Source organism: Astyanax mexicanus, chromosome 16 (genome assembly GCF_023375975.1).
Source record: "Astyanax mexicanus isolate ESR-SI-001 chromosome 16, AstMex3_surface, whole genome shotgun sequence".
In the NCBI taxonomy this organism is placed as follows: Eukaryota; Metazoa; Chordata; class Actinopteri; order Characiformes; family Acestrorhamphidae; genus Astyanax; species Astyanax mexicanus.
Genome location: NC_064423.1, coordinates 13,990,766 through 14,018,701, shown reverse-complemented (window position 1 = coordinate 14,018,701; position 27,936 = coordinate 13,990,766). Strand labels below are relative to the sequence as shown.

Below are 27,936 nucleotides of genomic sequence, written 5' to 3'. Positions count from 1 at the left end.
GAGTTGGTGAGTAGACAGCTGTTGTGAGGATCTGTTTTACTTTATTTCATTCCGCGGATGCTTCGCTTGGCTCCTGTGCATTAAGGCAGTGTGTGTTCAGTGGAGCTGGAGCTCTCTTTAGTATAATGTGTGAGTCCTGAATGTTTGCAGTATTTCAGCGCGAGGGGTTCCTCAGCTTTGAGTGGCCGCCGCTTTTATATGCTTGGATATTGATTGAATGTAGTCCCCCCACAGACGTAATAGTTGCTGAAAGCATTTACAGCCGTTGCTCAATTCGAACAGACTCGCACAGCCCCGGATTTTTCCTTCCTTTTCTTCTCTTGACGTTTCAGGATAGGTGACATTACATGCAGTAGGCGTGTAATATAGAGCCGTGTTATTAAAGCGTGTCAGTGTGTGGATGTAGGAATTGATATGAATTACACATTTTCAAAGGAGATAATTGACAGGTGCGTCAGATGAAATTTGATGCCAGAAAGAAAACACTCGCTAACTCTGCAGCTCTGAAAGGGTAGAACATGTGATAACCAGGACAGATTGTGTAAACCCCTGTGTAGGTTTCTGTAACATGGAAAGTCTTTCGCTTCCTCTTTGCTTTTTATTTTATTAAAGGACTCGTATTAGAGCTGCACTATACATCGTGATCACATTGTTCACATGTGCAGAAGTCAGATCGTAGGATGTGCAATTTCACAAAAGGCCACAAAAAACCATACGTGTCATGCTACAGCTTGACTGATGCCAAAGAAAAACTAGTACTGATTTATTTTACTGTGAACTTAACTGATACAGATGCATAATTTATATCATGGCATCTTGGATCACTATCCAGTCTAAATTAATATTTAAAAGTAATATTTAAAAGTAAGGACTGCATATATCTGAACTACTAAATAAGTGATATTTATTTAACAACATTTTGTGTGTTTTTTTTAGGGTTCTCTTAGGGTTGGGAGGTTATTTGAATTAATTTATTAATCATTTTTTTTACTGTCTAAAAATGGAATAATCAAGATGTTACATCTTTACATACAGAAGTTTCCAGGGGGAATCTCAGTAGATAAACATTTGCTTGTGTCAGAAACCTGTAAAGAAACTGAAATATATGGAGGTTATGTTTGCACCGTGTTTATTATAAAAGCTGCATGTACGTTTAAAGGGGCTGCTTACTATTCGTAATAAAAAAATGCAAATTTTAATATTAAATGTAAAGGAAACAATAGCTTGTGCATCACTTCAAATGGTGATGTTTATTAAAATATAAAATAAATTAAGCTAAAATTGTGAATGGCTCATATTTTTGAAGAATTTTTTACAATATTGCTTAGCCCTAAGTTCTCCATATTTGTGGTACAGTTAGGCCTAAAACAAATAAGTCATTGTTCGATATAATATAGTTTTGCCATCTTTAACACATATTTTTCATTGACAAATACCCAGTGCATCTCTATTAAACTAATGTGTTCAAACAGCTGATTGAATCGGTGGTTATAAACCGCAGAAAAAAAGGCATCTATCAAAACACATGTAGAATATTTTGTCTTAATCTTTGATTAGAATGCCAGTTTGTTCCAAAAAACAAAGTATAAGATTCAGAACTGTTCGTAATACCAAAATAAAACTTTTTACTTTAATGACATTATTTTAAAGGCTGAGGTATTCTCCATAGGTTCCTTCCTCAACTTAAGCTCTGAATATGAGAAATAAATGATAAATATTAATGTTTTAGCATCACACCGTACAATGAGTCATTCAGTCTGTACTGCAGTTGGACTGTTTATGTATTCTCGTGTTGTTTTGGAGCAGCTTTCAGAACAAATGTTGTCTGAATGTCATCCTTCACTATGAAAGAGCTACAGTGAGATGTGGGGAGAGAGTGAAGGAGGGGAGGAGAAACGCAGACGGCCCCTTTAAAAGTCGGCGGTGTTGACCGTGGCTGATTACAGTCAGAGGGAAAACAGTCAGGCATTTATCCAAGTCACTGATTATGTCATTTTAAAGCCCCCGGAATACAGGCCCGGCTCGGGAGTGTGCGGAGCGCGGGATTATGAAGCGGGAGAGTGGAGTGTGTGAAGGAGAGAGGGGGAAATGGGAATGGAGTGCTGTTTGTATGATTAAACTGTCGGCTTGGTGGCACAGGCCACGCTGAAGAGCCGGGCATGAGATTTGGCCGTAATGAAAACACCCTGAACCCCGCCCCCCCCCCCCCCCCCCCCCCCCGACACCACCCCCCAACACTGTTCTCTCCACAACACAGCGCCTCAGCCTAACCCGGGCCTGTCCATTTACTGAGAGGAGAGGGGAGTCAGGGAGTGAGAGAGACAGCCATACACACTCACGTACACTCACACACACACACTCCGAGAGAGAGACAGAGAGAGAGAGAGAGAGAAAGAGAATGCCAATTGTTTGCCAGTGGCTAATATTGTTGGTGCCAGGACTGGAGTGATGAGGAGGAATATTATATTTGAATTTTTTTTTTCACTTTTATTCCTCAATCCTGCTCTGCAGCCCCTGAATTCAAATTCTATATATATATATATATATATATATATATATATATATATATATATATATATATATATATATATATATATATATATATATAATGGTATATTCAGTCTAAAAACAAGAGTAGTGTTGTAGGATAATTTTTGTTAGTATTGCTGTAATTGCTCTCTACGTTTTGACACAATTTCATAAATGAACAAAATGAGGAACATAATATATGTTAAAACAGGTTTTCACACATGTATTTATTAGCATTACCCTGCATTAAAGAAGAACTCCATTGTAAAATGGACATTTGTTGTAGTAAAACATGATAAAAAGTACTTACCTTGATGAATAGCACACCTCAGTTCTCCCACAGCGTTCCGAGATCCAAAAATTGTAACAGTTTGTCCAAACCAAGCTCCCTTTAGACTGGGTGACATGGGGCATAATTTACCCAGATAAATCATTTTTTCAAAGTAGCTCCACACCTCCTTGCTAGAATCTGGGGAGCCCTGACATTTAAAACGAGACATTAAAAACTTGTGCACAAGAAGCTTATTAAAAACACTGTTTATAACCCATAACATTAGCTTCAACTCCGAGCACCGCCATTTTTGTACTGAAAATAACATAGAGATATATTTACATAGACTCCACATAGGGTAGTAGCCTCTACACTATTGAATAAATGAAAAATTATTTACAATCACCTGCGTTAAAAGTACTCTTCCACATGCTCTGTGTAATTACACATTCTCACCAGAGAGATCTCTAAATCCCCCCAAAAAACCCTAAACCTATGGACTGCGGCTTTAAACCAGACAGAAATTGCCAGTATATGGTGAAAACACAATGGCGCTCATTCTGCGATACTGTCCTAACAAAAAATCTTGATTTTATATCCTGAAAAAGGTTCTAAGAAAGGGTTTACGTCAGGTTCGTGAAGTGTTTTTTTCATCTGCAGAACTGTTCACAGCTTTGCTTATATAATTATGGATCCCAATGTCCTTGTAAACTGATTAAATAACAAAAAATACCCAAATAATACAATTCTAAAGAATGTTAGAATGTTTATAAAAATATTTAAGATTTCTTTTTTTTTTCACAAGAGTGGTTGGTAAATAAGGCCCAATATTCTGTCCATGTCACCATATTTAGTTTACTTATTTTACCACTGTGAGTATTAGCATTGATTAAAACAAATGTAGGGCCTCAAATTCAGTATCGCAGACTGTTCACATCAGACAGGCCTTACTTCTAATAAACTGAATAAACATCAGCCCCGCCTGCGGTGATGACCCGTCTGCTCGCCGAGCGTGGGAATACACCACAGTGTGAAATATTCCGTCAGGCAGCGGCTAGACGACCCAGCTGCTCCGAAGCCCCATTCAGAAGCAGGTGAGGAAAGACCCCGGGGGTCAAGGTCAAAGGGGGCTCCTGTCTGCTCCGACACATAGGTTGTCTGGTTTCAGGCTGTAATGTGTTTGTCCGTCTCATAAGTGGGACATTAATTTCTGTAGCACAGGATGTGATTGGTTCAGCATTGTTTTAATATTAAAGCTAAGTATAGCCGTTACTGCTGCACTGACAGCAGACTGAGCCCCAGCATTACCAGTGTGATACCTCAAAATTGCTGTCATACTAAAATCTCATAGCTCCAAAACAGCAGCTTTACAGGAGAAAGAATAAGACTTAACTCAATGTAAAAAACAAATAAATTATCTCAGTCCATTTATCAAAATATTTGTCAAAAAAATCAGTAAATTCTGGTCTTACAGTGAATGAAAAACATAGTGCATAATCCCTGTAATAATAATATTTATTCTGTGATAAACGATTTGACTTAACAAATGTGCAAATGCACATCCACAGCTTTTCAATCCCTGCAGGGGAAGTACTGCCAATACAATAAGACTCTCTGGAACAGATAAATATAATCCTATTGGCACCATAACGAGTAATGCCAGCTGTGGGTTATCTGCAGGGGTTTAAAGACCCCCAGCATTGAGGTGTGGAGCAGTGGAACTGCATTAATGTTTAGAAATATAAGCCAATTATATTAACAACAACACACAACAGTGCTGTAAAAGACTGTAATAACAATGATAGTAAACTAATATTTGCAACTTATTGTTCACGTTTCCTTTTTTTACGTCTTTGGAATGAAATGTCAGTCAGTGGAGGCATGCCAAAATATTTAAAAAGTATTTTGCTTTTCTAATTGGTTTAAAAAAATTTACCACGTCTTAGAGACGTGAGGTGTAAGAAAATATTGATATTGTATTATATCACAATATTTGTTTTACGATACTGTATCAATTTTCTTTTTTTTTAATATATATATATATATATATAAATCATATCACAATATGTAATGGTATTTTGTGATAACGATACTCTTGGCAATATGACAAAACACTGAATTACAAAAAAAATGTATATATATATTTCACAAATACACTACTTCAACAAAATTTGGATTCGTAACAGAAGTCAAAATGCCAAAATGCCATGATATTAAACATGCACTCCATATACTTCCAAATATTCAGGACTGTAAAATAAATTATACTGAACAGATAAAATCTGTCTCTTGTAGATTTTTTAATGGGAAATGAGAACAGTGTGAATTTTTCTTTTGCTAAAAAAAAGGCAACAAAAGTAATACCCTGATGTGATAATTAGGGGTCTTATTTCAGGGTATAATATTGTTCACAATATTCAAAAATGTTGGCAATATCATTGTGTACAAAACAATATGGCATACCCCTAATCAGATGAATTGGATACTTCAAATTACGCAGAAAAAATGTTAATTCTAATTTGCCCTGGTGTGTATGTGTGTCATTGTGTGAGAATGTGTGTATGACTGTATGTCCAGATGTAAATTGGCACTCAGTCTTGGGTAGGCTCCTCTGTGCTTGATGCAGTCCTTCAGGTAGATGGTTGTTTCTGGTTAAGAGTATGCTGTGCGTGATTTGTTGATTGTTTGAGTGTAAATGATTGTATGTAAAGTGCAATTGTAAGCATCCTTGGGTGCTTTAAAAACAAAAATGCGCTATATAAGTCTAATTGTAAGTGAGTAAAATAGCTATATTGAATTATGTGAACCCTGTATCGTGATATGTATATCATACATTTCTTGGCAATACAAATTTAGATCATTTATCAGCATCTAAAAAAAAACAATGCAGTATCGCGGCATATCTGATCTAAATATCGTGCAGCTCTAGGTGTGTGTGTGTTTTACGTTAGCATGGTCTCCTCATCTCCCGTGTTCACGCTGGCCTCCCCTGTCGTGTAAACAATGATATCCCTTTAAGAGGAGGGCCTTTTCTTCCTCACGACACTTTCTCAAAGGCAGCCGAGTTCGTGAATAGCGGACGAAGACACCGGCCCACCCCTCTGGAAGATTCCATTATTCATCTCAACATATGCTTCATTAGCTCCTCTGAAAGAGAGAACCACCCCCCCAACCACACAAACCGGCTCCCCGACCATGGCAGTGTCTCAATGGACCCGGTCCCACGTCTTCAGCCGAGAGACCCCCGTTTCTCCCCGGTCCCCCCTAATCGTCTCAGCTCCTCCCGCTGAAATCAAGCTTAGTAAGAGCACTTTTGTGAGCGGCTCTCTCGCTCTCTTCCCCCTGCCTCGACTCATTCTCTCGCCCAGCACACACACACACACCCACCCACTGCTTAAATCCCTATCAGCATGCCAACAAAATGTCCGCCCAGCTGGGGTTGACACTTGCCCGCCTCTGGGGCTTCGCCTCCTCCCCTCCTGACCCCCTCAATCCCTCCAGCTCCTTCTCTCTGTCTATCTCTCTTTCTCTCTTTCTTACTCTCTCTCTCCCACACACACACACACACACACTCGCACACACACTCTTATACACACAGTAGGCAGTGTGTGCTTGGAGTATGTTTAGCATCCTTCACTATTTCACACTGTTTATTCCAGACAAAGTAAAAAAAAAAATGAACAATCCATAGGAAACAGGTTTTGGAGGGAAACAGGCAGAATTATAAGAATGTATCAGTTTTGGTGCAAAAACAATACATCTAATAATCTAATAATCTTTGTCATTTTATTTGTTTGATTTGATTAAACAGTATGATCAAACATAATGCTGGATTAGAAGAGTTAATTTGTAAGAAAAACATGCATATATGCTGAACTGTGTGTGTGTGTTTGGGTATGTACTTTGTCATCCAAAAAATCGGAGCAGTTAAAATTCCTTTTTATTTTGACAAAAAAAAACTTGCAAAATACTAATCCATAAAAGTGCACATTAAAGTGTGAAATAGTGAATTCAAACTGGGAAATCCCATGTAATAATCATTATATGTGACACAAAGAAATGTGTTTAAAATGAAAAAAATACATACGATTTGTATCCCATTAAGCACAAAAGCACAGTTTCTAACCTGCACCGTTCCTCTTGCTCAGTGTTCTCTGGAAATTTAGAGGTTGCAATTTATTGCTTTTATAATAATGATTTAACATAAGAACAAAATATTTAGAAAATCGTATTTCTCATAATTCTGTGGTAAGCCATTGTTAAAACTCTGCCCAATTTTTAAAGGCGCTTATTAGTTTTGTGTTAATTTCAAGCATTCACATATTTTTGACATTTTAGGGTTTGTAGACTTTTATAAACATGTCAGAATTTGTTATAGCCTCCAGTATTTTTAAAAACTGTATATTGGATTGGAGCTGACCTTTGACTGGAGCCAGAAATGACTAATTATTGATGCTGATGCATTTTTAGTATCTGTGCCATCGATTACTTCAACGCATATAACCACAATTGCTCTTGTAGTTCCTATCTATTAAGCTATGATTTTTTTTGCATTCAATGAACTCTGTTGTTATGAAGTAGTTATATGATAAATTTATTAGTGATAAAATTATATTACTTAATCATATAACGTTAGGTATGTGTTTGATCATTAATATGACTTGATATGATTTCATAGATCTTCTGATTTGTCTCACAGTAGAAACAAATTAATGCACACAACATTTTTGTATGCATTTTTTCTGTATCTGTATGTACATATTTATTAGAGATCATTTTTTTAGAGACTGCAGTGAAAATGATGGAATTGGAGTGTAATTTTTATTTATCTGTTTGTTTCTTTTCATTTTAAAATATGCAGATTTTGTACATTGTAAACATCTTTATGCCATGAGTGGATTAAGATGAATTTCCACAATCCTATTCAATTATATTCTATTGTACTCTATTCTATTTAGTTGTGTATTTATGTAGCTTGTATGTGTCACGTCACAAGCAACATACAGGTCAGATCAAATCACTATGTGTAAATACAGTCAGATAAACATGTGCGGTTATTAAAATAGGAGTTAAATTTTATTTTGTGTCATTTTTTAAGCAGATCTTTAATCCTCCAATGACCTTGGAATTTTTTAGAACCTAGAACCCTGTAAACTGAGAGAGATCCAGCAGCCTTTATTTGTAGCTAGCATTTTTGTCAGGCACGATAGGGGCTACAGTGGGGTTGAATTCAGGGGTCCTTTCACTGTGTGTGTGTGTGTAAACATAGCCTGTGATACATACGTGTGTGTTAGAGAGAGACAGAGAGAGAGAGAGAGAGAGAGAGAGAGAGAGTGAGGGTTCTGCTTCGTTCTGTCGCCACTCCTTTTCAGCCGAGAATACAGTTATGTGTTTATGGAACAAAGACTGAGATACAACGTGTTTACACACACACACATGCGCACACAGACACTGCTTTCCATGTTCATTGTTATGCATTTCATTGTCATTCAACTTGACCCGGGGGTCTTGGGGGTCTCTGTGGTCGTGCAGTGTTGAATGCCCCTATAGGCTGAAAGTTCTATGGAATGTTTGGGGTCTAAATAAATCAAGCTTATGCAAATCTTACTGAATGATGAGTTCTGAGAATAAAACGGATGAAGGTCTGCAGAGAAGAAATGAAGCTGAAGCTGTTAAAGCTGTTGTAAAGATCAGCACTGACCAAGCAACTTTTTTTTTTCTTAAAGGTGTCTTTCCATTAAAATCACTTTTTCTTGTTCTTTGTGAAGAACACAATAGGTCTCTGAGTTGTATAAAACTGTACTTCAACCTCAATTGTCTGCAGTAGCTAGTAAAAGAAAATGTTAAGAAAAAAATGAGTCAATCAGGAAAATCACTCCTGTCTACGTCAACTCGTGATTGTTCGTGGCCTCGCCCACCTTGGCTCGCAACTGCTCACAGGCAGCGCTAAAGCCAAGCAGAATACTGTCTCGTCAGATAGGAGCTAAAAGCACTAGGAACAGCATGGCAGTTCATTCCTGTGTTATTTGTGCAAATAACACATCAGTGTTGTATGCTTTGCCCAGTAATTCAGAGCTAAAGAACAAATGGTTAGAATTTGTCAATGGAACACCACCATAAAGTACAATTGAGTTCACTCTAGTTAAAAGTACAAATCCACCCCAGGGTTTTGTTCCAACTGCCTGGGCGGCTTTGCTGCCATTTAGCCAAAAAAAACCCGGGGTGGATTTTTACTTTCTAGACCTGGACTACCCACCTCTCTGTGTAAGTTACTATGTTTACATAGGCTCTCCAGTGGATTTGGCGTTTTACAGAGACTCTAAAAATAGATCTGTGGCTGAACTGCAGGGCATAATACAAGTTGTAAAGTAACATACGACATTTCAAAGACTGTTATTAGTGTAAAAATATCTTTATATTCCGTCTCGCTGCCTCCTGTTGTCACAGTGCTGTTAGCCAATCAGAGGCGATATGTTTTTCATGTATGAACATTCATGAGCAAGAGTCAGAATTCTATCCTTTATGTCATTATAACTGTAGGAATTAAGCAACAGTTCAAACAACTGTTCTCAAGTGGTCAGGGTTTAAACACTAGAAAAAAATAACCACTATCTTTACGTCTAAACCAATGTTTAAAAATTGATAGTGTTTTGCGTTTAGTGTTGTGTTTTTATTCATTAATACAGTATTGCGAAACAAAATATTGCAAAATATTTTATATGCAATACAGTACTGATATTTGTTTTGCACCACTATTGTTTGTGTGTTATTGTGAGGTAAGATAATGTCTGTGAAAGTAGTTATAGAGCATTTATTTTTTAATACATTCCCAACCTTTTCTGACTGTAATGATAATACAAATATACTATTCCTATGATTTCCATCAGTCATAAAATGTAGGGTAATTAAAACGTACATTAAGTGGTGCCCCCTCTTTTATTATCATGTTATTATCTTTATTATCTACCTGTAACAAAAGCATACAGAGGTTTTTATTAGGTCTGATCATTGCTGGTGTCGGCTGTTAGTGGCTCTCTACAGTGGCTCATTGAGACACTGTGTTTTGGTTGCTAAACTTTCAGTCAATAAGTAGGATATTGTTTATTTATGATATAGGAATTGCTGTACACACGGGTGCAGATTTATTCTGACAAGTGGAGGGGAACTAACATCAGTAGACAACAGCCCACATGCATAAATCTATATGAAATTATAAGGGAAGAAATATTGCCATATTCTCCTGAAAGCTAATGCTTTAAATGTCAGTATAAAAATATAAACCTGCGTCAGTTGTATTGAATATTGGCATTTTTGCCACTGTCTGACTGAAACTCTTCCATGTTGCTGCAAAAATACTGCAAAATACTGTTTTAATACTGTTTGAGTTTTAGGTACACTTTATTGACACACTTCTCAGTTTAGATGTTTAGTTGTTTCATTCAGAACCATAGCCACAGATATAAAATCGAGCACCCAGCCATGCATCTGACAAATGTTTTTACAATGACTGCAGTGTGGTATTGTAATAGGAGGGCACCACTGCAATAAGTTAGCTGGTAAAATTTCTAATGTCTAATTTCTAAAGTCTAATCTGAGTGTGGTTTACATCGTCCGTACTAATGAGTCTAAAAGAGATTAGTCTTAGTTATATATTAGCTTACAGGATAACCACTAACACCTCAACACAGAGTGAAAACATTAGCTTACAGGATAACCACGAACACCACAACACAGACTGATAACATTAGCTAACAGTATAAGTGCTAACATTACAGCACAGATTGATACAATTAGATAACAGGAAAATCACAATCACCAAAGCACAGACTGATAACTTTAGCCCACAGGATAACCACTAAGATCACAATACAGATTGATAACATTTGCTAATAGCTGACACCACAGCAGCAACTGATAACTTTAGCTCATAGGCTAAATGCTAACACCACAACACAGACTGAAAACGTTTGCTAACAGGCTAAACACTAACACTACAACACATTGAAAACAATAGCAAACCAGATAACCAATACCACCACAACACCGACTAAAAACATTAGCTTACAGGATAACCAATATCACCACAACACCGACTGAAAACATTAGCTAACAGGCTAACCGTTAACACCACAGAACAGCCTGAAAACATAAGCTAACAGGCTAACTGCTAACATCACAGCACAGACTGAAAACATTGGCTAACAGGCTAAACGCTAACAGCGTTTAGAAGCTAAGGCTGGTAAACTGGGCTCAGATAAGTTTTTTTTTGGCTTTTTTTCAGCTTTTTTCGGCTTTTTTAACATAAATTTTTTTTAAGATGGTTGTCTTAGATATGTCCTTCAAAGTTCAGATCCCGCTCAGGCCTTTACCATTTATCTTTACTTTTACTGGTAGACAGGCAGGTGCACCCAGTTTGGAAGGCTGAAATGTTAAATCATGGCACAGAGTCTTGTATTGAGGCAAACATTTATTGACATTTTTTTTATTTTTGAGGTCAGACAGGTTTGAGTTGAGCATCTCAGTGTCCACCTGTCCTTGTAAAGCCCCCCAAAAATGTTTCAAACCTCCCTATCTGTCTCAGTCATGGTCACTTACACTGCTCTGCACTCTTCATTCAGGAGCGCTGTGATCCAGCAGCATGTATTTTTAATGAGATTTCTGTTGTCCTTGCTGGATTGGCGCGAAACTTGAGGCAGATTGACAAACAGGACAAACCTAGAATCAGCGCCGAACCAGAATAACGCTCCCCTGTGGCCCGGCCTGTCTTCCTCTCACACACATGATGTAGCTAAGATCTGATGATCAGCCTATAAATACAGAAACAGATATTACATCAAGTTGTTTGGTCTTGAAGTGTGAAAAAGTAAAATTGATATTGTTGTTGCAGTAAATGTAAGGGCTTGAATGATATTTTTTTTTAAACATAGGAGTTGAAATCGGCTTATGTATTATAGAAAGCAGAAAGCTGAGCTGAAACTTAGTCTAGCATCAAGCTGATAAAGTCTAAAACTTGTGGCAATTTGTGGATTTTGTTTGTTTTACGGATGATTTGCGTAATGTTTGTTGATGTGACTACACTAAATAGTGTGTTAAAAACTAGAAGTGCATTCATTAATGTAGTGTGTTATGTTAAGACGTATGTGGTTTGGGACACAGCCATAACTTTTTCCTGAGAACAAGCTCTGGCTGCAACTGCTGTACACAAGCACTTGAAGCACAAGCATCGTCGAGCACTTTGCCACACAGAACAGAAGCATAACCTCATAATAACAGCAGCGCACAACTAAATAAATTAACTGACTATTTATTTCACGTCAACAATAAACAGAATACTTAATAAAATAACATTGCTTCACATTGTGAACAAGCAGGTCAGTTTCCTCTGCTGTTCCCTTGGAAGCGCAGAAGTGCTGAACCATTAAAATAGCAATTTGCCAAAGTCAGAGTGCACCTGACTCTTAAAGGGAATGGCAAGTGACATGCTGCTTGCTATGACAGCAAAGACACTGACAAGCCCTACATCAGGCTGCACCCTAAAATAGGGCATTATGTTATATTATACAGTATTTTTGTTGAAATGTTGATTGGCTCTAATATGCTGTGCTGTATTTAAAAAGCACTCAAAAATGATATTTATGATTTATACACATACAGTAACCTCTGTTGTTTTAAGTGAGATTATAATAATAGGGCTAACTGCATCTAACAAAAAAATGTATATATATATATATGCTTTGTGAGTGTTTTTTGAATAATACACAGTACAGCACAGTCAATCATGGACAAGCAATAATTTATTTAATCATTATGTATATATTGTTACATGCAGTTTAGCCCTATTAATTATTTTTTTGAATGATACAAAATACAGCACAACCAACCAGAGAAGAGTTACTGAGACAGCTTTTTTTTCATTCTAAAGCATTAAACTGAATCTTGTAAAAAATTATGAGAGAGTTTATGAGAGAAATATTTCTGCAAACATTAAAATATTATCAAAATATTAAATACAAACAAATGGGGGACATAAACTTTTTTTAAAAACACTCTTTATTCCCTTTACATTGTTTAAACATTACAAAATAAACTGTCAAAAAAGTTGTCACATAACCCTCAAAAAAAGCTCATTTGCTTATTCTGCCCATGTATCCTCCTCACCCTCTTCCCCCCCCCTTAGCCCCAACCCCTTCCATACAGGGCCTCTCCTGTATACCTCCTTTATGTCTAGCGTTCTCCTGAAGCCTCGATTCACGTCTGGTGGGTGTAAAATTAGTATGCAGCCGACTGCCCATCTCAAATAATAGGACCCAAGAGTAGCAGCAGTCCGACGGGGGGTTAACCAGTTCCCACTCAACCCCCCCCCCCCCCCCCCCACTCTTCCCCACAGCCCTGCTCCCAGTTCTTAATGGGACATCAGGCGGGACAGGCTGAATTGAGGCCTAGTAACCAGCAACCCCCTGCTCTTCAAAAAAAAAAAATAAAATAATGCCCTCCACCCCCCCTCCCGGTTCATAGACGCACCCTTTCTCAAGCCTCCTCTGTCTATTGAGGGGGTTCCAGACATGGTGCAAACGTCCCCCCACCATCCACCCCCCGATCACCCCTTCCCCCCCAGCCAAACACTGCATACATTAGGTCGGTCCCCCCGGTGCGACAACTCTTATTCAAAAAAACTGCCTGGTCCAGCGTCAGAGCCGTTCCTGCACTTCCTGCTGCACTTCCACTTACAGATCAATCACTTCAGCACCTCCTCGGTGGAGAGCGCCGCCACTTCAGTTAAATGAGGCTCGGCTCTGGTCATTAGTCTGGAGTTGGGCTTGTTTTGTGTGCTGCTTGTTGGACGGTTTTGTAATGAAATTGATTAGAAGCCACTTTATCATCAGATGGTGTTCTGCGGCGCCGCAGACTGTTCACGTTTATGACGAATGCAGGGTTTTTTTGTGATACTCTAGCTGAATCTCAGTGACCAGAATGTTTTTGTGGAATTTTAGGGGTTCTTCAATTTAAAACTGAGGATGAAATCTTTTTAAGATGCATTAAAGAACTTTTAAGAGAATTTTGAGGTACTTTGAGGAACCTTTTTTTTTTAAAAAAGTTCCTCAATAGTTTCCTCAAAGCATCTTAAAGTGGTTATTTTTCAGTTTTAAACAAAAAATAAAAAACCTAAAGGTTCCTCAAACACTTTATTCTTTAAAAAAAAAATACATAATTTTACCTACATGGACTGTAGCATCTTCTTATACTTGACTTGGTTTGTACAGTAGAAGAGTGTTGGTAGTTCAGCGAGTTGCTTTTGCAGGTATTGTGCAATATGCAGCATCATGCAGCAAAATGAGCTTACAGCTGGATTTGTTTTATTTCTGATTATAAATAAGCGTTATTCTACAGTCACAGTGGATATAGTAGTTATGAACATAAGCATAGAATACGTGCTATGACAGGTATTTTTTCTTTTCTGTTGTTTAACTGGTGATGATTCACTCCCTTATTTTCCTGTTATTGGTACAAAATTTTACCCTGCAAACAAATCAAACCACAGTTTAGTTGATCCAGGTTAAGAACACCTCTTTAATCAGGACTGTGGATCGTGGCACCTTTTACACCTGCCCTTTTGGTTCACAATAAATGAAAAGTCTGAAAGTCTGGACTAAAGAATGTATTTGTGAAAGGCCCTCAAGTTACATAAAAATTGAATAAGTTTGGTTTAGTAAGTCCAGATTTTTTATTCACAAAGCAGCTTCAGAAAGATGCAGGTCTGAGCTGAGAGGAAAAACTCTATCAGAGTATGAGTAGGAAGAACCATTGGGCTCCAAAGGGGAACTTGAACACTTTTAGGTGACACCATGTTGTATAATGTGGTTGTATAATCATTCATCACTAAATTACTGATTGTACAGGATAAGTTAGATCCTTCTGATAGCACTTTTGATATTGGCATTATATCATTATTGGCCAATATGGCCACTATTTCAAACCGATACTTGCTGACATATTTATTGTGTGCCAAACCAAGCAATGCTGGCTACACTATTACAATTGGCCAAAATTAATTAATTCAAGCTCATTTTTATTTATTTTTATTACTTTAAAGTTATACCCGAGTGTCTAGTCCCTTACTGTTGGCATTAGTAGCAGCAGATATATATATGCATATGTAATGTTGGATGTCTGCATCACCCCAGAATTCCCACATCAGTGCCTCCCTACTTTCTGTCTATGTATTAAGGTTACATAATACTGAAAAAATAATTGCAATATTTTGTTGTTCTGTCATATTGCAAAAAAAGAGACTATTTTTACTAGATGTCAATGATCTACGATGTCACAATGTTAATAATGCAATCTGAGTATCATATATTGGAGTAAAGTAAATGTAAATATTTGGTAGATATAATCCCTAATCTGATCTGATAAATTGCGCAAATATTGCATGTTCTGCGATGTGAGTGTTGTGCATGTATACACTGTGATATCGATACTAGTGAAACAATATATTGTGCAGTCCTAGTATATAATGTCTATAACACATTGTAATGCATCAATAAGGCATTACAAACATGGCTTTAAATGTATACGTTTAAATTTATATAAATAAAGTTTTTTATAAGTAAGTAGGTTGCTTTGTTAGGTGGTGAGAGAAATTGAGGATGTAGTATTATTATTATTGTCTGGATTGCACATTTATAATACTGTATGGCTCTCAGCGACCCATGCAGGGGAGGCTTATTCCGTTTCAGTTTTTTATAATCTGTTTTGGTTATGTATTAAAGGTGAAAGCCCCAGATGTAATTTGTTCTATATTTTTACGCCATGGTCACAAAATCTGCTCTTCCACTCCGTGGCTCTGATGGACTGAAGATGCTGCAATGGACTGTAATTTTGGAGCAAAACCCTTTTTGATTTGTTCTCTATCCGCCGCCAGTTTATTTGATCTGCCTGAAGTAACAAACCCGCCAACAGCATATAGTCCTCACGAACACATCCAGCGTCATTAAAATCCAGACACGGATACAGATGCCCCGCTGTGTAACCAACCGTATTCCATTTGAATCATGTTCCTGCGTGCAGTGATGACTGTGCAGCATGACGAAGCAGACGTGGAGAGCTGATGTAGAAGCAGCTCCGGTTATTTGCTGTCTGCTCCTCAATCCCCAGAGGGAACATAAAGGGCCCTAGACTAGAACCAGGAGGCACTCCAACCCCCCACTTATACTGGCTCTGAGCTCCAGGCCCCGGGGTCAAGCCCAGTGCCCAGACAGTCCTTCCACTGACCCCTGTCTGGCTTTAGGCTCGGGGTCAATCCTCACAGCTGATAAAGTCGACTTCACCGCCCCTCGACCTGTCTGTGAGCACACACACACACACACACACATAGACACACACACGCGTGCATGCACGCGTCCACATGCACCTCGGCGTGGCGGCCACAGCAGCCAGACACACACAGCATCATCCACATGCACATGATGCTGAGTAGCTGCCGCATCCGCACGCTGTCAATCAGCCTCCAACCCCCACCTTCCCTTTCTGCTCCAGCCACGCCTCCTTCACATGTACAGGTTAGCGTCTGCGCAGCCAGTGAGCTGCTCCAGGCAATATCTGTCCCTGAGTGTGTGTTCTGTCTATACAGACACACCATATATATATACATTGTGTGTATACACTCTTTATACACAGTATTGTATTTTACAGAAGTATTTTTATAGGAGTGTTCATCTCTGACCTTACAATTGAAGTGAATCTTTATAAAATGATTCAGTATTTAATGAGTCATGAGTAAAATATCCATTCATTCATTCATTGTGATTCAGTTAGATGTAGATTCAGCATGAAATGATTCAGATCACCAATAAGTCTGTAACTGTTCAGCGTGATTGCATTAGATTTTAATACTTTTTAAATTATTCAGTTTGTTATGAAATGTAAAATTTCATTGTGATTCAGTTAGATGTTGATTCAGCATGAAACAGTTCAGAGCATCAATAAGTCTGTTACTGTTCAGCGTAATTTTTATTAGATTATTATGAATATTCAGTACATCATAACATCTAAAATGCACAATGTTAATTATATTAAGATTCTTTAAGAAATGATTCAGTGTATCATTAAATATATATATATATATATATATATATATATATATATATATATATATATATATATATATATATATATATATATATCATTACAGGTGGGATAAATTATGATTCAGAAATTTTGAAGGTATATTCAGGGTATGATAAAATCTCGTATCATGAAATTTTACTGTGATTTAATTTATGTTTGAATAAATCATTATTCTTTAAAAACGATTCATTGTATCATCAAGTGTTAGTTTTCACTGCAATTTTGAGTCAAAATATTTGCTGATTACATGAACAAGACGGGAGGAACTGATAACTCAGCGCAATAATCTTTTGGGTTTTGAAATTAACCAGTACTTTTTTTTTTGTGCACAAAAATGAACATAATTTATTGAGCGTATTGAACGAATGCATTTTACACCCCTGTATTTGAGTGAAGACACTCTTTCACACGTACAGCTCTGGAAAAAAATGAAACTAAATGCACTTTAGTTTCTGAATCAGTTTCTCTGATTTTGCTATTTATAGGTATATGTTTGAGTAAAATTAAAATCGTTGTTCTATTTTATAAACTACAGACAATATTTCTCCCAAATTCCAAATAAAAAATAGTCATTTAGAGCATTTATTTGCAGAAAATGAGAAATGGCTTAAAGAAACAAAAAGATGCAGAGCTTTCAGACTTCAAATAATGCAAAGAAAACAAGTTATAAAGTATTAAGAGTTCAGAAATCACAGTGGTTTTAAAAACATTGGCATTTTCTCCTCCACCAGTCTTACACGCTGCTTTTGGATAACTTTATACTCCTGGCACAAAAATTTAGGCAGTTCAGCTTGGTTTATGGCTTGTGATCATCCATCTTCCTCTTAATTATATTCCAGAGATTTTCAATTTGGTAAAATCAAAGAAACTCATCTTTTTTTTAAGTGGTCTCTTATTTTATGATTAATAATATATGGTTGTTTGATGGTGTGAACGTTTGTTGGTGTTTATACACTCTGTATTAAAGTGTATTTTCTTTTGTTGTTGTTGTAGGTGATGTAAATGCTGTCTAGATCCACTTCCTTCAGCGTTTCTGACCTCAGACTGACCTCTGAACCTCTGTGAGAAGAAGAACATGGTTTGGTGATGATATTTCTCTGTGAATAATTAGATTTAGAGTTTAAATGCTGGGTAAGTATTTGGCAGTAAAACAAGGTAAGTTTCTGGATTAGTTGGATCATAATGAAGCAGCTTTGGTGGTGGTGGACATTTTAACCCATAAGAGCCCAGTTCTGAATATTGATACAAAATCTGTTCAAATTAATTAATTTTTTTACTGTGATAAAGAGGGGACATGACTGTTTTTAGGTGTTAAGTTTAAAATTCAGATAAATGGTAACATAGATGGTACAACAATGCTTTTATTTTTATTTTTTTCAAAATACTGTTCTAGAAATCAGGACAGATCTAGTTCTATGATGCATAAAACATTTTTTAAAGCAATTAAAGTGTTAAAATAGTTTAAACAAAGCTGTATAAGCAAAAACACATTAAAAAACATTAATAAAAGGAGCTACTTCATAGCTCCAGCTATACCCCAGCACACCAATCTACACTCATAAATAAGGTCAGATTAACTAAAAAACAGATTCACACACTGTCCTGTAGTGTTGTTCTCAGGATGTTCAGTAGAGGTCACTTAGATGTCACTCATATGTTAAAGTGAAGGCCTGACAGAGTGCTTTAAGGAACTTTACACATTTTTTTAAAGGGTCTTTGACACATACTTCACCATGGGTTCTTTTGGGTTAATATTATTCCATAATAATGGTCATTTCTAATGATAATTTCATGTTTAGTCCTCAGTTTATAACATGCATTTTTTGTTTAAATATTTGTATTATACATGATATATACAATGAGTTTAATGCTGTGTATCAGATGTACACAAAATGTATTTAAAAATGACTGAAAAATAAAAGTGAACACTGAATTTATCCCTTGTTGTCTTTTCTTTTTTCTACAAATTACACTTTAAATTATGTCATAATGTTTATAGTAGTTATTCACACAGTACATTTTGCATGTTTTTTGCTCATTTTTTTTATGTCTTTGAAGAACAGTGTTGAATAAAGATGCTGGTCCTGCATAAACAAACACACACACAAACACACACAGGAAATGTGTATGCATATAATTCACAGATAATATTATATATTGTACAGTATATAAAATATACCCGGTAAACTGACTATACACAATAGGCCCTAATACACGCAATAATCACACATACAACGACAAATAAATGAACAAAACATACAGTATATACAGACAATATACACTAGAATCATTATACCCAGTATGTAAGCAATAACCACACATACAAGGACAATAATTTACAGAAAATATGCAATATACTGTCGCTGTCCAATGAAAAACATGCATCTCCAGCACAGCAACTTTACAGTAGGGATATAAACCCTCATAACTGTCAATGGAGGTCAGTGTAAAAACAGTTTATTTCAGGTCATTTTGGAGATTTTCTATTGGTCCGCTTTTCAAGAAACGTGTTTCTGTGTTAAAATTATGTAGTAAAGTAAAATTCAATAAAAATGGAGATACTTGTTTTTCACTGAACAGTGATAATATACAGTATACCCACATACAAGCTATAGACAGACATACAAGAATAATAATAAACAGAAAATAAACAAAACATACAGTATATACAGACAATATACACTATATACAATATACATTAATATACAAAATATACATTATACCCAGTATATAAACAATAATCTATACTAAACTACACAAAGACAATAATATAAAATATATATATACATATGACATATGCAGTGTACTAAGTATACAAGCAATAAACAGACATACAAGGACAATAGTATACAGAAAATGTACATGTTATTTACATGTACAATTAACATATGCAATAAACCATCACTGTCCAATGAAAATCTCCAAAAACAGCAACTTTACAGGAGAGAGGAAACATTCTTAGCTTTCAATGGAAGTCAATGTAAAGTTTATTTCAGGTAACTGTCCTTGTTTAGTTGTATGTACATTATCTGTATATTATTGTCCTTATATAGTTTGATTATTGATTGTATACTATATACTTATGCACCCAAAAAAAAAAAATATATATATATATAATTGAAAAGTTACTTTATATTAGTAATTTGGTTCAAAATGTGAAACTCATGTATTATATAGACATATTACAAACAGAATTATCTATTTTATTAAGTGTTTATTTCTTAGTGTTGATGATTATGGCTTGCAGCTAAATGAAAACCAAATGAAAATTTGAATGTTATAAAAGACCAATTGGTATTTTTGGCATTGGGGCAGTGTGCTCACAAGTCCTGCTAGAAAATGAAATCTGCATCTCTAGAAAAGTTGTCAGCTGAGGTAAGCATAAGAAAGATCAGACAGTGTGTAATACATCTATATAATATAAGAGTTATACATTTTTTAACTGAATAACTGAAATAAAGTAACTTGTCAATAATATTCCAATTTTTTTAGATGCACTGGTTTATATAGTATACAAGCAATAATCAGACTATACAAGGACAATGATATACAGATAATATAGGACAATGAAAAACAGAAAATATACATGTATTTCTCTGACATTATACAAAATTTGTATATAACAATATGTATACAGTATATTTTACAGACTGTATATAGTATACAAGCAATAATCAGACTATATAAGGGCAATCATGTACACAGAACACACATGTTATTTACAGGAAAGATGCAGTGTTTACAGTATACAAGCAATAAGCCAACTATACATGGAAAAAGTAAACAGACAATGTACAGTTTAGAAGCGATAAGCTGACTATACAATACTGTACAGAAAATGCATAGAAAATACATATAATTTACAGACAATAATCAACATACACAATACAATATACAAGCATACAAGCATTCAGTGGAGATCAATCAATCAATCAATTAATTAACCTTTATTTTGACTCAGAAGTACATTGTTGGGCAACCCTCATTTTCAAGCTAGCCGAGCAATTACAAAAACAGGGATTGACATAACAAAGAAAATATTAGCTTAATTTAATTATTTTAAAATAACAGTAAATAAAATTAAAAATAGAAAAAAATAGAATTAGAATAAAAAAAATTATATTAATAATTTTAATAAAACTTTCATTGATAAGAAATTAAGATCAAAAGAAGATAAGATGAATACAACAAAAATGTGTTAAAACTATCTAAGCTAAAACTAACCTTTACATAATACAATAAAAAATACTGATAAATAAATGAACTAAAAAAATAAAAGCATTAATAAAAAAATAATAGTAATAATAATAAAAGAAAATCCAAATAGGTTAAAAAGCAATAATACAAAACTATTAAAAATATTAATAATAAAATAAGCAAAGAAATAAAAAGACAATAAATAACTTAAGATAATTACTCAAATAATGGAAAAAAGTTAGGCATTTATAACTTTATAATGTATAAAATGTATATAAAACTTATATAATGTATAAAATGTATATAAACCTTTGTTTAAGATCAAAAGAGGATAAGATTAATACAACAAAAAATAGTTAACATTAAGCTAAAACTAACTTTTACATGATACAATAAAAAATACAAATAAATAAATGGACTAAAAAACAATAATAATAGTAATAATAATAAAAGAAAATCAAAATAGTTTAAAAAGCAATAATACACAACAAAAGAAATAAAAAAAAGAAATAAAATAAAGAAAAAGAAAATAAAGAACTTAAGAGAAGAACTAAAATAATAAAAAAATAAAAGTTAAACATGAATAACTTTATAATGTATATAATGTTCCGGTTCATGAGATGCCTTCAGAACCTGAACAGACACTCGTTCAGAGCCCACTCAGGACCCCCTGTTCCTGGTCCTGGTCCAGCAGGCCAGCCTCATGCAGCCTCTCGGTAACCCCGGCTGACCTGAGCGCAGGCCCTGAAACCGCAGCGAGCAGGAGAGCAGATTATCCTGCTCTGGACAGGGTCGGAGGAGAGCGGTGGGGTATTGACCAGGAGAGGACCACCCATGGAGTGTCCAGTGGGGCGTGAGATGGGCCGATATACATGCTTACGGAGCATGGCAGATTCTCTTACTCTCACCAGGATAAACCCACACACTACAGGCCTTTCTTCAGCACGGGCCGGAGATTAGGGGCTGAAACACATGTCCTGCGGTCAGCCCTCCCGCCGGCCCTCCTTCAGGACAGACCCTCTACCTGCGAGATTGCTCTTCTTACACTGTGAAAAATAAAGTGACCAATAGAACCGAGAAGGCTTCTTTGGAGCGATGCCAAAGAAGAGTTCGAGCTCCTTTTGATGGGCAGAGAAGACTTTAAATAGACGAATTCTATCAGAAATACAGTTAATGTATATAATTGTAAATAAGGGCTGTAAAGAGCCTTTTATAAGATAATAAAATATAAATAAAACGGTTTGGTATCATTAAAAAAGAAGGCTTATTTATAAAGTGTTTATAAATACTTTACAAAGGATCTTATTAATGGTTATGAACCATTAATAAGCAGTTATAACACATAAATAAAAAGGACAAAAGTGGCCTGCTGTGTATCAAATAGCGATTCCACATTCATGTATTCATTTATACAGTCAAGACTTAATATTTTTAAGTAAACTTTGTGACATTTTACTGCATTATTCACTCATTCACCTTTGTATTAAATTCTGGTTAAATGTAATGTTTTAAATGTTTTCTCTTTGAACAAAAACAGCAGTTTGTTTAATCTGATATTATTGAGCAATATATATATAAAAGTTATTTTTAATTATTTTTATAAAATGTTTTTTTTTATAAAAACAAAAAACGATATAAGTTCAGAACTCACACACGCAACATGACTGCAGTGTTTTAAAGGAACTGGGAGCTGAATGGGCAGATATCCAGACCAGTGGAAGTGGATAAAAGATATTGAAGGACAGTCCTTTTAAAGCAAAGTCACTTCTAAACTAAATAAATCAGTCCAGAATCTGAAGTCTTGTAATGTAAACTGCTATTAAAAAAATTATCATTTTACTTAATCAGTATTAATCAGAAGCACATCTTATCTAAACGGTGTGGCTGCATTATTTACACAGATACAAATATTGTTATCAGCTTATTCTCAGCAATGGGTGATAATGCAGCACTCAGGGCTTGGGTTCAAGTCCCTATCTGTATATATCGGTATAATAATAATAATAAATATAAATATAATAATAATTATTATAATATTATAAACATCAAGAAACATTAACCTCCTGAGACCCCTTTTCCTCATATGGCAGAAAAATAACATTTCTATATTTATACTTAATATTTTAAAATGTCGACCCTTCGTCCACATATGGAGACCCTGTCCATACCATCTAATGATCACATGACAAAATTTTACACTTCAAATGATTGAAAACAAGAGGAAGGGAATCCCAGTCAAAGGTTTCTACAGCCAGTACAGACAGAGGCATGGGCCACATAAACTTTCTCATTGAATTTAATGTGAGAAACAAGTTTATTTACTTGTAGAAAGATACCATTTTGTTTTTTGGACTAATTGTGTCATTCTGATCCTTTTTCTAAAGTAAAAGTCCTACTAATTCCAAATTAAATCCCTAATTAAAAATGCACACCAACCAAAAGTCCAGGTCTCAGGAAAAAAAAAAAAATCAGATTGGTTCGGAAGGCAAAATCTGAATCAGGTTCTTAAAAAAAGAACATTTCATCAGACCGAACCCCACTCTCAATGACTTCCTTTAAACCACTTAGTTATTCTGGAATTGTGACAAATAGGTGGAAAAGCCTTTTATCCCTTGTTTTAACCACTCTAGCAGGTTCGGCTTTCACTGTTTCTTCGTTTTCTTTGAGGGAAGGAGGAAGACGTCTCACAAATGAGGAGCCTTTTGTTGGTGTAGAGGTTTAACTCACAGTAATGATGTCAGGAAACACACAGCTGTGCTGTACAGTGACACAGTAACAATAACAAATAGCACAGTATTGTTTTAACAAGAACCAATTTGTGGGATTTGTTGATGTATGAAATGCTCACAGTGACAGATCTGCTTACCGAGTCTTCAGGGCTGCAAGGCTGGGAGGCTGGGAGGCTACGTGTGGGGAGGTTTTGCTGCTGCAAATATCAGATTGTCCTAATCACACACACACATTTGCAAATGTCATGTAAAACAACACACACACACTACACTTTACTTCAATTCGAGCTTCATACTGTAGATGCTGGCATGGACTCAACAAGACCTCTGAAGGTGTCCTGTAGGTATCTGGCACCAAGACTAACTAACATTAGCTGCAGATCCTTTAGATTGTCCTGTAGATTGTGAGTTGGGACCTCCATGAGCATCAAGGATTAGAGCTATTGTTAGGTGCTCATGACCTTTGGTTGTCCTTCTTCGGAGAACGTCTGGTAAGTAATACGTACTGATCACTGTATACTGTATTAGGAATGACCCACATAACCTGGCTGATGTTTTGGAGATCTCTGACTTTCCAGATCTCTATATCCATCACAGTTTGCTTCTCATCACCTTGTAACAAGTAACATTTCATCATAATCACGTCACATACAGCTATGCCATGACTTTTTTTTTTGCATGTCTGTAAATGTATGTGTACTATATATTGTCGCTGTCCAATAAAAACAAGTATTTCCAAAATGGCAACTTTACAGGAGAGAGATAAAACCTTCTTAAAGGAGAACTCTGGTGTAGAATGGACTTTTGCTGTAGTAAAACATGATAAAAAAAGTACCTACCTTTGATGGATAGCACACCTCCGTTCTCCCACAGCGCCAAACACCCTTCAGACTGGGTGACACAGGGCATAATTAGCACCGATAAATCGTTTTTTCCACTATTATTCAGTAGCTCCACACCTCCTTGCTGGAATCTAAAAAAAAAGCCCTGACATTTAAAACAAGGCATTAATAACTTAAAAAGTGCACAAGAAGCTTATTAAAACCCACTGTCTACATCCTATAACGCTAGCTTCAGCTCCGAGTGCCGCCATTACTGAACTGAAAATAACAAAGACATACAGTACAGGCCAAAAGTTTGGACACACCTTCTCTTTTTCAGTGCGTTTTCTTCATTTTTACTATGAATGGACACACTCTGTGGTGGCGCTCTCTCCCCACATCACTAAAGGGTGATGTCCACAGCACAGGGCGTCTGTGAGCTAATGTATCAGAACCGAGTCGCTGTGCTTTCCTCCGAGCGCGCTGTGATGCTGCTCGGCAATGCTGCATCAGCAGCTCGAAAAGAAACGGTGGCTGACTTCACATGTATTGAAGGAAGCATGTGCTAGTCTTCACCCTCCTGGTGTGTTGGGGCATCACTAGTGATAGGTGGAGTCCTAATGAGTGGGTCGGGTAATTGGCCGTGTAAATTGGGGAGAAAATGGGAAAAATTATGAAAAAAAAAATCGGTAACAGAGCACCCCACTAAATGTCAGAGTTTTTTGGTTTGTTTAACAGTTATAAGTTCTAACATGATTCATTATGTGTTCCTTCGCAGTCTAAATGACTTCAGTATTAATTTACAATGTAGGAAAAAGATTAGTTTCTACTTATAGAACAAATGTTTGTTGAATGCTGAAGGTGGGCCCGGCCTCTGTGTGTGTGTGAACGTGTGTGTTTGTGTGTGTGTGTATGGAGGAGAGTGTATGGAGGGGTCCGGACAGGAGGAGCAGGAGGTGGGGGTCGCTGTGGGATAAAGGGAGACTGGGGGGGGGGAGCAGGGCTGTGAACTTGAAGTGCAGTTTGTCATGCTAACCGTGCTGCTGCTATTGAATACACACACAGGGTGCAGGGGATTCACAGGACCCCGGCCTTTCTCATGCAAAGGCGGCCCTGTGCTCAAATCCCTGCATGTCTCTAAATGGGCCTGAATTCAGCGCCGCGCTGCTCTACACTCGGCTGAGGAGCTCTGCAGAGCGTGACAGAGTTACATGTCATTAGAGTAAAGCTGTGCCTTACAGGCTTACCGTAAGCCTGCCCATGTGTGTGTGTGTGTGTGTGTGTGTGTGTGTGTGTGTGTGTGATTGTGAGTGCATCTGGTGTAAAAGATTATTAAACAGTCATATAATCACCATGCAAAACCTTTACGGCTTCTGATGTCACTTTTCAGACCTCTCCAAGCTCCGCCCACAAATGTGTTCTTTCATAGCAACTGTTTCCAGGTCAGACAAGCCTTTACAGAACTTTTTTTTTTCTTTACAGAAATCTATTTGAATAATTATAAGGGAATGTAGTAAATACATGACTTGCAAAAGCATTAATTAACCCTTGAACTATTTTTTTTAATTTATTTTAATACTTACAGCCACAAAATAATATGTATTTTATTACGATTTTAAGTGATATACCAACACAAAGTAGCATATAATTGCAACGTGAAAAGGTATTTCAAAATCCCTAAATAAAATTCATTGCAATCCACTGTCTTTAGAATCACTTAATAGAGTGCAGCTCTAGTAGATTTATATATATATAAACACCTGTTCTGTGAAGACCTGGTTTGTTACAGAACACTAGTGAACAAACCACACAGTGAAAACCAAGGAACTGACCAGACAGATCAAAGATGAGGTTAAGGAGAATTTTTTAAGCAGAGTTAAGTTTTAAAAAAACATACTGGGTCCCAACAGCCAAGAGGCCCATGGTCACTCTGGAGGAGCTGCAGAAATCCACAGCTCAGGTGGGAGAATCTGTCAACAGGACAACTATAAGTTGTGCGCTCTACAAATCTCGACTTTATGGGTATAAGAGTGGCTAGAAAAAAATTTTGTTGAAAGAAAGACATAAAAGTTTTCCACAAGACATGTATGGGACAGAGCAAACATGTGAAAGAAGGGACTATGGTCAGACTAGGTCTAAAGTTGTCAAAAACAATTATTACATACATGCTGCATGCATGCATGTTCAGGGGATTTTCTTAGAGGGATATAATGCTGCCTGCAAGTCATCCTTACAAATTTAAGTTGGACTTTAAATATGATGTGGTAACGAACAACATGTGAAAATGTTTTTTTTGTTTTTTTTTTACTTCTGTTCTTCTCTTTTTCCAACAGAGATCAAATATATAAAACAAGCTAAAAAAAGTGTTTTTTATTGACACGCCCACAAATTGGAGGCCTTCAAGTGCACTCATTTCCTAAATACAGAATTTCTGACATGACTTGAAGGCACAGAATACCATACTAGATTAAAAGATCAACCATTATTTAATATTTCAGCTAAAAGAGTAATTTCCAAAACATGCATGCATATAGTGTATATGATTGATGTCCAAAGAAAAACAGGCATCTCTATTTTTGTTGATTTTTATTACACTACATAATTTAAACACACAGACTGTCTCTTACAATCTGTCTAAATTTTTTTGATAAATTTTCTTGACCAACAGAAATTCTTTACAAAATGACCAGAAATACATGTCATTTTTCTTTGACTTTCATTGAAAGTTGAGAAGGTTTTATCTCTCTCCTGTAAAGTTGCTGTTTTGGAGATACTTGTTTTTCGCTTTTCAGACCTTTTCTGCAAGCTCCGCCCACTTTTGTGTGTCTTTTAAAAATATTTTTATTTGAAGCATATAAAGGACATGACACAGAATACCATACTAGATCAAAGGATCAACCTTTATTTTATATTTCAGCTAAAAGAGTAATTTCCCAAACATGTGTGTATATAGTGTATATGGTTGCTATCCAAAGAAAAACAGGTATCTCTATTTTTGTTAATTTTTAGTTTACTACATAATTTAAACACACACAAACTGTCTCTTACAATCTGTCTAAATGTATTAATACATTTTCTTGACCAACAGAAATTCTCCCCAAAATGAATCCCCGAAATAAATTACATTTTTCTTTGACTTCCATGGAAAATTGAGAAGGTTATATCTCTCTCCTGTAAAGTTGCTGTTTTTTTGGACATGCATGTTTTTCATTGGACAGCGAGGATATGGATTTTCTTTTCCATCTAAACAAGGCCGTGTGCT

At 36.1% G+C, this 27,936-nt stretch overlaps 1 long non-coding RNA gene across 2 annotated transcripts in view; it reads left to right on the top strand.

Annotated features, from left to right (window-relative positions):
• Nucleotides 1-18,864, top strand: part of LOC103041480 (uncharacterized) — a 71,026-nt gene extending 52,162 nt beyond the window's left edge. For both annotated transcript variants that reach the window (XR_007424809.1, XR_455036.4), the window contains exon 4: nt 17,921-18,864. This is a non-coding gene — a long non-coding RNA (uncharacterized LOC103041480). The remainder of the gene's footprint in view (nt 1-17,920) is intronic.
• The last annotated feature ends 9,072 nt before the right edge of the window (nt 18,865-27,936 follow it).